Source organism: Coffea arabica, chromosome 4c, assembly GCF_036785885.1.
Source record: "Coffea arabica cultivar ET-39 chromosome 4c, Coffea Arabica ET-39 HiFi, whole genome shotgun sequence".
Taxonomy (NCBI): Eukaryota; Viridiplantae; Streptophyta; class Magnoliopsida; order Gentianales; family Rubiaceae; genus Coffea; species Coffea arabica.
The window spans coordinates 50,701,227-50,711,547 of NC_092316.1; the positions used below are offsets into that span (position 1 = coordinate 50,701,227).

At 33.0% G+C, this 10,321-nt stretch overlaps 1 pseudogene; it reads right to left on the minus strand.

Annotated features, from left to right (window-relative positions):
• Window positions 1-8,507: 8,507 nt before the first annotated feature.
• LOC113739319 (F-box/kelch-repeat protein SKIP11-like) lies at window positions 8,508-9,769 on the minus strand (annotated as a pseudogene).
• Between the last annotated feature and the right edge of the window lie 552 nt (window positions 9,770-10,321).

The window sequence follows — 10,321 nt, forward strand, 5'->3', positions numbered from 1 at the left end:
CTAACAAGAATCTTTTCAACAATTCTGCTTCACTAATTTCTTCACCAAAGGCTTTCATTTCATTTACAATTGTGGTGACTTTTGTGTAGTAATTTTGAATACTTTCATCATCACTCACCTTCAAATTTTCAAGATCTCTTCTAAGAGTTTGAAGAGTAACATTCTTTATCTTAAGATTCCCCTGGAACTCCATTTGTAGAATCTTCCATATTTCCTTGGCATGATCGACTCTTATAATTCTTGATAAAAAAATATCTGGACTCACACCTTACTGGATGTGTGAAAGAGCCTTTGCATCCTTCTTCCTATGCTCCTTAAGTGCCTTTAATTCTTGATTGGTGAGACCTTCTTCATTTTTCGGTTCTCTATAACCATTCTCTACATATTTCCACAAATATTGTGATCTAAAAATTATTTTCATTTTGACGAACCAATGATCATCGTGCTCACTGAAGAATATGGGAATTGGAAGACCATCACTAGTATGATTGGCCATCTTGTGTAGTTGGAAATCTCTCAAATATTTTTGATTTTAGGGTATGAACTAAAGTCATGAAACTTTAGCTCTGATACCAATTTTGTTGGATATTAGGCCAATAATTGAGAATATTTGAAGACAAAGGTAACTTCAATTATTTCTTTCTTTTATTTCCTTTTACTCATACTGTTTTGGAGCTTACAAGGTCAATTTATAGTTGTAAATGATCATTCTAGATACTTAGGAAAGATTTCCAGCCACACTTACCAACAACCTTCCTAATTTCAAACCTTCTAGATACATAGAGAACATTCCAGCTATCTCATTTACCAAATAATTAATCAAACTTCCCAATTAATTGATTTAGCACATTATTTAACACTACTAAATCTCTCTACCATTGTATATAAATGTACTTTGCTTTATGCTCTTAGAAAAGAAATATAGAATGACTTTATAAACTTGATATATAACATATTGTGATTGCAATAGTGAATGTGATATGGCTAACTTGTTGTTCATGGGCCAAACTCTACATATCAAAATAAATTGAAAATTGACAGTTGAAATGGGGCTTAGGATTGTTTGTAAAGCTAGATTGCTTATTATCTCTTAGTTTTTAAGATAAAAAGCCATAATGACTTTTGGAGGAAAAAACAAAAAAGAAACCTCAAACTATGAGAGAAAAGAAGGAAAGGAAAAAAGAAGAAAAGATTTTTTTTTTTGTTGCTTGGAAATTTAGAAAAAAAAAAGAAATATATAAAATGGACTCACATATAAATTGGATTGTATGCTGTAGTATTTTGAGGCCTAAGGGCACTGTCTCAGTTTTCAAAAACACACCAAGCATCTTTCCATTTCTTCTCAAGTTTGGAGAAAAGATTTTATTTATTTTTAACTGCAGCACTCTTTTTCCTCCAAATAAGCCCAAAATTTGGTTCATTCTTATTTGGAAAATCTTCCAAATAATGAAAAGTCCAAATTTCTCGCATCTTTCTTTCTTTTCTTTTTAGATCTCTTACTCCTAATTGACCTATAGTAGTTTTTCCAATACGTATGGATGTTTATCCTTGTCCAGTCAATATCGACTCCATATATATTTACTCTTTCCCATCTTGCTTGGTTGCTTGTTAAACCAATCAACTGAATAATAATTGGCGGGTGTTTCAAACCAAAAATAATTATATGGCGAAAAGTATAAGATTCAAATAGTGTAATAGCTATATTAAGACATTTTACACTTTTCTAAAAGCTCGCAACAACTTGGCATCATTTTTTATTTTTATTTTTTTAAAGTACCCTTTTCTTTTTATATGCATTCCGAGTTCTTGGTCTGAAAGGACCTTGGTGTTTTCCCCCTCTTTTATATTTATATATTTTTTTTACTATATGACACTTGTAGAATTTTCAAGTTCCATATAGTAGATGCATGTTCTTATGCCTATTCTTTTTCTTTCTACTCATTTAGGTAATTAAATGGGTAATTTTATTGCTATTTTTTTTAAGTCATGAAGTCTACCAATCATGCATGCATGTTATTTAGTTATTATAAAAAATTATGTAAGCTTTTATTATTTGTGTATTTAATTCCCCTTGAATGACAGTTTTCCCAAAATTGAAAATTTCCCCTTGAATGACATTTTTTTCCCAAAATTGAACATTAGTACTATGATCTTACATTTGAATTTTTTTTAATAATTGTAGACATTCAAAAATGTTTCAAGTACGGAGATTATTGTACTTGGTCATCAATGAAATCTAAAAGGATTTACCACATAAAGTTTTGGACTCCGCATATAAGTTCTACAAAGTGGAATGCCTCTCTTTTATAAATTGAGATTCAAGAAAATAGGTTAAAGAAGAATTAAAGTTTGCTACTACATTGAGAAAAAGGAAATTAGAATTCATGTACAATCATAGCCGGAGACGTGGATATGAAGGGTAATTTTCTCTGTCTCTTATCCTCATCCAGTTGCATTAAAGTTTGTTTTTTCCTTTTAATCTTTCTACCATCTTGGAGATAATGATTTCTCTCTCACTCTCTCTGTTTGTTCTACATGATAAAAAATAATATGATTTAACATATATGTAAAAACTCATAGAACATATAAAAGCAAGCAAAAACATATATAAATTCTGTGCATTTACCTGTTTTCATTCATGCATGCATTTTCTGGTGCAAATTTTTTACCTTTCCTTTTTTTTGTTATGCAAATGCCTGCAAGACCTTTAACCCCAAAAAAAAAAAAAAAACACATTACTCTTAAGCATTAGATCACCAGCAATCCATATGGGAAGTTGTTTTCTATGCATGGAGATAGGAAATTAGGCTTTTCATGATAAAGGGAGGAAAATGTTGTCCTTTTTAGTTTTCTTGTTTCCAATTTTGATGGTAATGTAATTGTGTACCTTTGCTTCGTTAGCAATCAAGATTCCTTTGAACCAATCTTAATTTAAGAGATTCAAATGGAAATATGATTTCTTTTTTTAACTTTATGAATTAACATTAATTTTTGTTGGTTTAATGATTGAATCTTGTTGACATATGTATAAAATTACTTGAACATAATTTGATTTTTTTAATAGTTGCTCAGATTGGAGTAGCTTTTTTGTGGCTCTAGTAAAATGCAAAACTTCTTCAAATAAATTAAACTACTCCTATTGTTAGACAAATATTTTTCAACGTATCTATTAATTTCTTAAAACTCATAACATATTTAAAACCATTGCGATGAAATAAATCCTGGTGTAAGAGATTGTTTATGTGTAGCTCTTGAGCAACTGTAAAGGGTGTTGTTAGCCAAGGTCATTGTGCCAGTGTGCCTTTGCCAAGGTCATTGAGTTTTTTAAAATGGATGAAGCATATCAATTCAGTCTTACATGAATAGTAATTAAGAATTTTGGCCTACACGTAGTGTTTTCTTTACTATATTGCATGACTTGTAGTGGTTCATGTCTAATTTATTGGAACCTCAAGTAAGAAATGTTGGCAACACAAGCATGTATCTCATAGGATATTAGGTTCAATCCATGTAGATATTATGCCCTACTAGTGTTTTTGCACATTATTTGTGTTATTTATTAAGAAAATTGTACAATAATACTAACAAAAGAAGCTAAAAGTGTATCATTAGTTGGTGGAAGATTGAAGGAAATATTATGGTGTTGAGTATTTTTTTTTAAAAAAGGGGGGGTGAAGTTGGAACTTAAAAACTTATATAGAAAGGAATAACATTAAGTATCATTATTTACACCAAAATCGGACTCTTGCTTTATTCTATGAGCTACACTAACTAATTAATTGAACCTTCCTTATTTATTCTTGCAGCAGAATATCTCTCACGTTCTCTAAATCAGCTTGTTCACAAGTCGGGATTTGTTGGTTATAAGGCTCCCAGTGGTTGTCCTCCCGTAACTCATCTAGCTTATGCTAATGATGTTATCATCTTCTCTAGTGCAGCTTCATCTTCTTTGCGAATGATTATGGATGTGTTGCAGAATTATGAACATGTGTCTGGTCAGTTGGTTAACTCCATTAAGAGTTGTTATCTGGTTCATTCTTGACTGCTGCTATGTTGAAGAAGAATTATTGAGTAGATAGCGCATTTTTCTTTTAAATCCTTTCCAGTTGAATATTTGGGATGCCCCTTATTTTCTGGCCATTATAAATTAGCTTATTATGGAGATGTTTGTCAAAAAATTATTGCTAGAGTTTCATCTTAGAAGTCTCGGTTGCTCTGTGCTAGGGCTAATTAAGCATGTGCTTGCCCAAATCCCGTCACATCTGCTAGATGCTACGCACATGCCACGGGAAATTTTTCATTTGATGGAGAAAATTTTTGCAAATTTTCTTATGGGGTTCATCTGATGGTATTCCTAAAGTTTCCTGGATTCGGTGGGGAGACTTGTGTTTTCTAGAGTGTGAGGGAGGAGTTGGTGTTAGATCCTTGGTAGACATTTATAAGGCATTTTCTTTGAAATTATGGTGGAACTTTCAAAAAGGAGAATAATTATGGTTTGTTTTTATGAGATCAAAATATTGTTGCAATTTGAATCTTGTGCAAGTGGATTTTTCAAGACGAAGCTCTGCTACTTGGACTCAAATGCTACGGGCCAAAGAAATGCGGAAGCAGCATATGGGCTGGTTATTTTGGAATGGCAAGTCCAATTTTTTGGTTTGATAACTGGCTTGAAACTGGTGCTTTGTTCAATAAAATTGAGGTTTATTCAGATCATTTGGTGCGGAACTTTGTCTCTAATGGCCGTTGGGATATTCAGATGTTGCAGCAACGGCTGCCTTCGAATCTGGTGTCAGAGGTGGTTAAGCTTGCTGTTCCAACATCAAATTCTTTTAATTTGATGATTTGGCCTCTTACAAAGTCAGGTTCTTTCTCTATTTTCTTTGCATTTTTTGTTGGTGGGATCAATTAAGAATCATTCTTTTATGTTTAACCAGATTTGGCATCCACAAATTCCACTCAAGATCTCTTTGTTTATGCTACAATTGCTTCTTTTTAAGCTGCCTTTAGCTTCTTTGTTGATTAGGTTTGGCATTCGTGGTTTGTCCAAGTGCTTTTGTTGTATTTCTCCATCAATTGAGTCTTTTGATCACATATTTTGCTCTGGAGAATTGGCTTCTAAGCTTTGGCATTTCTTTGGAGCTTATGTCAATTGCTTCCTACTGGAGATGGTTTAAGGGCTATTTTAGCAAGTTGGTGATATTCTATTGGCGGAAATATGTATGTGTCTTTTTGTTCCTTGATTGCTACTAGTTTTTATATGTTGGAATGTGTGGAAGGCTAGGAACATATATTTCTTTGAAGGAAAAACACTGAATTTTGATATAGTATGCTGTAACATCATGCAAGATTTGTTTGCTTCATTTTCCATTAAATTTAAGTTCTAACCGATTGCAACATCTTGGGTGGTTTTTCTGGGCAAAATTGCTTCTATTCCAAAGACGTTCTCCATCAAAATGGTTAAGCGACTGCCTCCCTCTATTGGTTGTTTCAAATTTAACATTGATGGATGCTTCAAAGTTTATCCAGGATTAAGTGGGCGAGTTGGAGTGCTTATAGATTCTAATGGTCAGTTGGTGTTTGCATTTGCTTGTCATTTTGGGATAGCCTCAAGTTTGCAAGCTGAGGCCAAAGCTTTGGTGTTCGGAATTCGACATTGTCATCAATTGGGGTATAATCATATTAATGTTGAGTTGGATTCTTTAATTTTGGTTCATATTTTTCAACAAAAATGCAAATGCCCATGGTCTATTTTCTCAGAGCTAGAAGAGATGTTGTGGATGACAAGTCTGCTTTTTTTATTGTTCCTGGTCTATAGATAGAATACTATGTGTTTGTCTCGCATACTTTTTGTAAAAGCTAAAAAGATTGCCGATGCTTAATCTAATGAAGGATGTGTCACTAGATCTTCTTTGATTTAGACACAAGAGTCAGAACATCCAAAGACAGTTAAAGGGGAAATTTGAGTTGATAGATTATGATTCCCATTTGTAAGGATGTGTAAACGTTAATTTTGTTCTATTTGGAATATTATTGTAACATCTTCATGTACTTCTGGATGTCAGGTTTATGCCTATCTCTGTTTTAATAATTAATAAAATTTGGAATTGACATCCCTTTCCTATGTACAGGGTTTGTCATTAAAAAAAAAAAAATTGAACAAGATCTTGTACAAGTACGTGGCAAGCCTTATAATGCCAAATTTAATATGAAAATTGTTAGAGAGAAATATTTCGAGAGAACCGATCAAAGAACCTAATATGTATATCACAAACCCTATTTTGATACAAAATTATTAGGTTTCGCATCCTTACTTATATATTAACTGTTCTTTTTCCATCTCAGATAAATGTGGGACATAATTCTTTACTCAGTCTCCCCTTCATGAGTAACCCCTCATGTTAACCCAAGTTTACAATCTCTTTTTCGAACCCATTTTAATATTCAACGAAAATTCACCTTTAACACCTAAGGTCACATTTTCTCCCAATCATGGATTTACTCTTTTTCAACATCTAAACTGGATTTTAAACCTCTTTACCAACCCTTGGCTCTTTGATCTCACACCAATTAAGCCCCTCGCCAAACTTATGGCGCACCAGTCAAATTCCTTGGTATTTTAGTCCACCATCAAGAAGAGAATTTTTCACCGGTTCAATTTCGAAAAGAATTCACTTGTCTATGAGTAGTCCAATTCCTCACATTAAATCTAAATTTACAAACCCTTTTTCGAACCCATTTTAATACTCAACACAAGGCCAGCTTAACACTTAAATTCATATCTTCTCTCAATTATAGACCCACTCTTTTTCAACATTCAAACTGAATTTTGGACCGCAACACCAACCAAATTCTTTGGTACTTCAGTCCACTACCAATAAGATAATTTTTTACCGGTCCAACATTGTAAAAAATTTACTTGTCCATGAGTAGCCCAACACCTCATATTAAATCAAAATTTGCAAGCTCTTCTTTGAACCCATTTTAATGTCCAATGCAAGCCCATTTTAACATCTAAGGTCACCTCTTTTTTCAATCACAGACCCACTTTTTTTCAACATTCAAACTGAATTTTGGACCTTCTGCCAACTCTTGGCTCTTTGATCTCACACGAACCGGACCCCTTGCTAAACCCATGGCACACCAAATTCAATTTTAGTCCACTTTTGACCATGAGTAATCCGAACTCAGAACCTGAAATTTTGATACAACTTGTTAGGGAAAAAATATCTCAAAAGATTCTATCAAAGAGACCAATATGAAAATTAGGAACTCAATTCTGACCCAGAATCTTAGACTATTTGGTTTTGAACCCTTACTTACATATTAACTGTTCTTTCTCCATTTCTCGGACCAATGTGAGGCATAATTCTTTATTCATAAACCTAACAAAAGTAAACTTGAAGAAATAAAGATTCAAACCATCAATGGAGATAAATATTGTTTTGGAAAAATTACACTTTACCCTCCTGTGGTTTAGTGTTTTTCGACATAACCCTCTCATGATTTGAATTAAAGTGTCAAAATGACGAAAATGATCATTTGGAATGGAATCTTTAAAAATGTCGAAATTATCTTTATAAATACATAACACACTAACCTCATATGATTTTATATTTTATCATATAACCCCCTTATGATTTAATATATTATCATATAACCCCCTCATAGTTTTCAAAATATACATATAACCCCCTTGGTTAATAAATGATTTTAATTTTACATAAGGGTATTTTTGGCATTTTAGGTGACTGCGTTACGAATGATCATTTCCGTCACTTGACACTTGAATTCAAACCATAAGGAGATTATGCATAACTTTTAAAATCATAGGGGAGTTATGTAAAAAAAATTAAACCACAGAGGGCTAAAATGTAATTTGCCCTATTGTTTTAGTATATTATAGCTTAGCAAATAGAGGAGTGACACAATCGACTAAAAGCTAAACAAAATCTATGAGCAATGTTATTGATTTAAAACCTAATCTTGAAGGTAACTGGTGTACTGTCAAATTTGTTAGTGGAAAGAAGGTAATTTTATACATAGGTCTTGGCTAAGATGAGTTTTTGGGATGCAAGCAAGAGTTCTTTTCAAAAAACTAATCTTCAAGTTTCGACTAATCAGATTACATAAATATATATATATATATATATATAAACATAACAAAAACCATATTAACGATGGTAGATACAAATATATTTATATGATTGGATGGATCATTGGACGTCCATATTGTAAGAAACTCAAGGAAATTTTCAACTTTTCTACATCAAATTAAGATAATATACGAAATCAGAATTGTCTATTTACATAGCACTTTCCATTCTGTTGATTGAAGTTTTATAATATTTTACAGCTAAAAGATGCCTCTGGTGCTCTACATTACTTGTCTATGCCTCTTGCATTTCTTTCTAACTCTTGACGAGCCAAATTTTTTTTTTCTGAATAATATAAACAAGGCATATGAAAGTAAACATGTAAATTATGAGTTGTTATCAGATCAGGACACCTCAGTAACCCATCACAGTGCAATTATATACAAAACTTCCTGAATGCTTTCTTCCCAACAATGTCCACTCTAGTGAACCTTCATCCGGCTCCCAAGCATTAATCTCCATGCTCCATCCATTCAATGCCCTTGGTCCACCGATAACCATTAGTTGATTACCATAGGCCTTGAATGCCCAACCCCCAGCCATATATGGAGGTTGCTCGTTCAGGCAATCTACCTATGGTAATACACATATTTCTCTGCTGGTCATACTTCCCAACTTCTTTTTCATCGTAATAACTTGCATATAACTCATTCTTCACCATTGCAAGCAGAGGAGGTACTCTTGCTATTACAGGTGAATCATTAGTATTCTTTTTAGCACATTGAGGACACATATCAGGAATTTCAAACGAGGTTCCTGTCCTCAAATCATATACCTCCTCACAGGTAAGCACCTTTAAGTTGGTTCCATTGCTTGCACTTGGATTGCCTATTCTAACACCACCAATGACATAAAACTTGCACTCTATAAATACCCTTGAACATAGTTTTTTGGGTTAATGCATTCTGGAGAGAGTGCACCAAGTTTCTGATGTTGAGTTATAAAATTCAGTAGAGCTTCGTAAATTACTTCTTGAGTTGCAACCACCAGCCACAATCACAATCTCTCCAAGACTAGTAGAACCAAACAGCCATCTTGGGGTGTTTGTCTTTACGCCAGATGACCATGAATTGGTTAATATGTTGCATTTGTAAATCACTTGAGACTCTATTTCCTTTCCAAAGAAAAGAAGTTTGGTGCGAATAGCCAGCGACTCTATGTTAGGAAAAAGAAACACTCATTTGAAGTCATTTTAGGCAAAGACATCCATCTGCGATAGACGGGATCAAAAGCTTTGCATTCAAAAAGGCTGCAAGATACATAGACCTAATGTCCTGCTGCCTCCTCAACCTATAAAGATACCCACTTCAGATTAGAGACCTAAAACTCCGATTGAGTAAAACGATAGAGCCATAATCCGCTCTCGAGCAGAGAAGTAAGCAATTGATTGAGATATTTCGGCTAAGTTGGAAGATGAGTGAACTTGTTTTAGAACAATACCCATCGTGGCCTTGGTTATATTCTTGATCCATAACTTGCCCTTGGAATACCAGTCGCTTGGATGATTTCATCACTTCAGTCTCTTCCTCGGGGTGCTTTTGTTTTGAGTTCTCTCTTTCGGAGCACTTTTGCTTTGAACCTTGCCTTTGGAATGCTGGCTGCTTGGATGATTTCATCGCTTCAGTCGCTTTCTCGTCCTCATTGGGCCCTTTTGCTTTAAATCATTTCAAATCTTAAAAAGATATCTAAATATCTTCTCAATTCATTTCATTTGATGATTAAATCATTAAAATTTATAAAAATATAAAGTTTTCACCATTTGATCACATAGAAATGCAATTTTTTACACTTTGAACTACAAAATGCATAATTCACTAGAAATCTAGTTAAGTAGCTATAAAAATGAATAAAACACACTAAAATTAAATAAAAAAATGCATTTAAATCACTTAAAATGCACACTTATCAAAAGACATAATTAAGAAGAACAAAGACAAATTATGAGAAAAAGTTTACAAGCACACAACTTTACGTGTATTGTTACCTAAATATCACATTTAACTAAAGCAGATTTTGTAATTTTAATCACAATAAAGCAATTAGAAATTATAACATTTTACATAAAAATTTATAAACTCAATAAAATAGTTTATATATGCAATCAAAAGCCACATAGTATCTCAATGATTGGGACTAATACCATATGTTAATTGACAAAAAATTTTTGC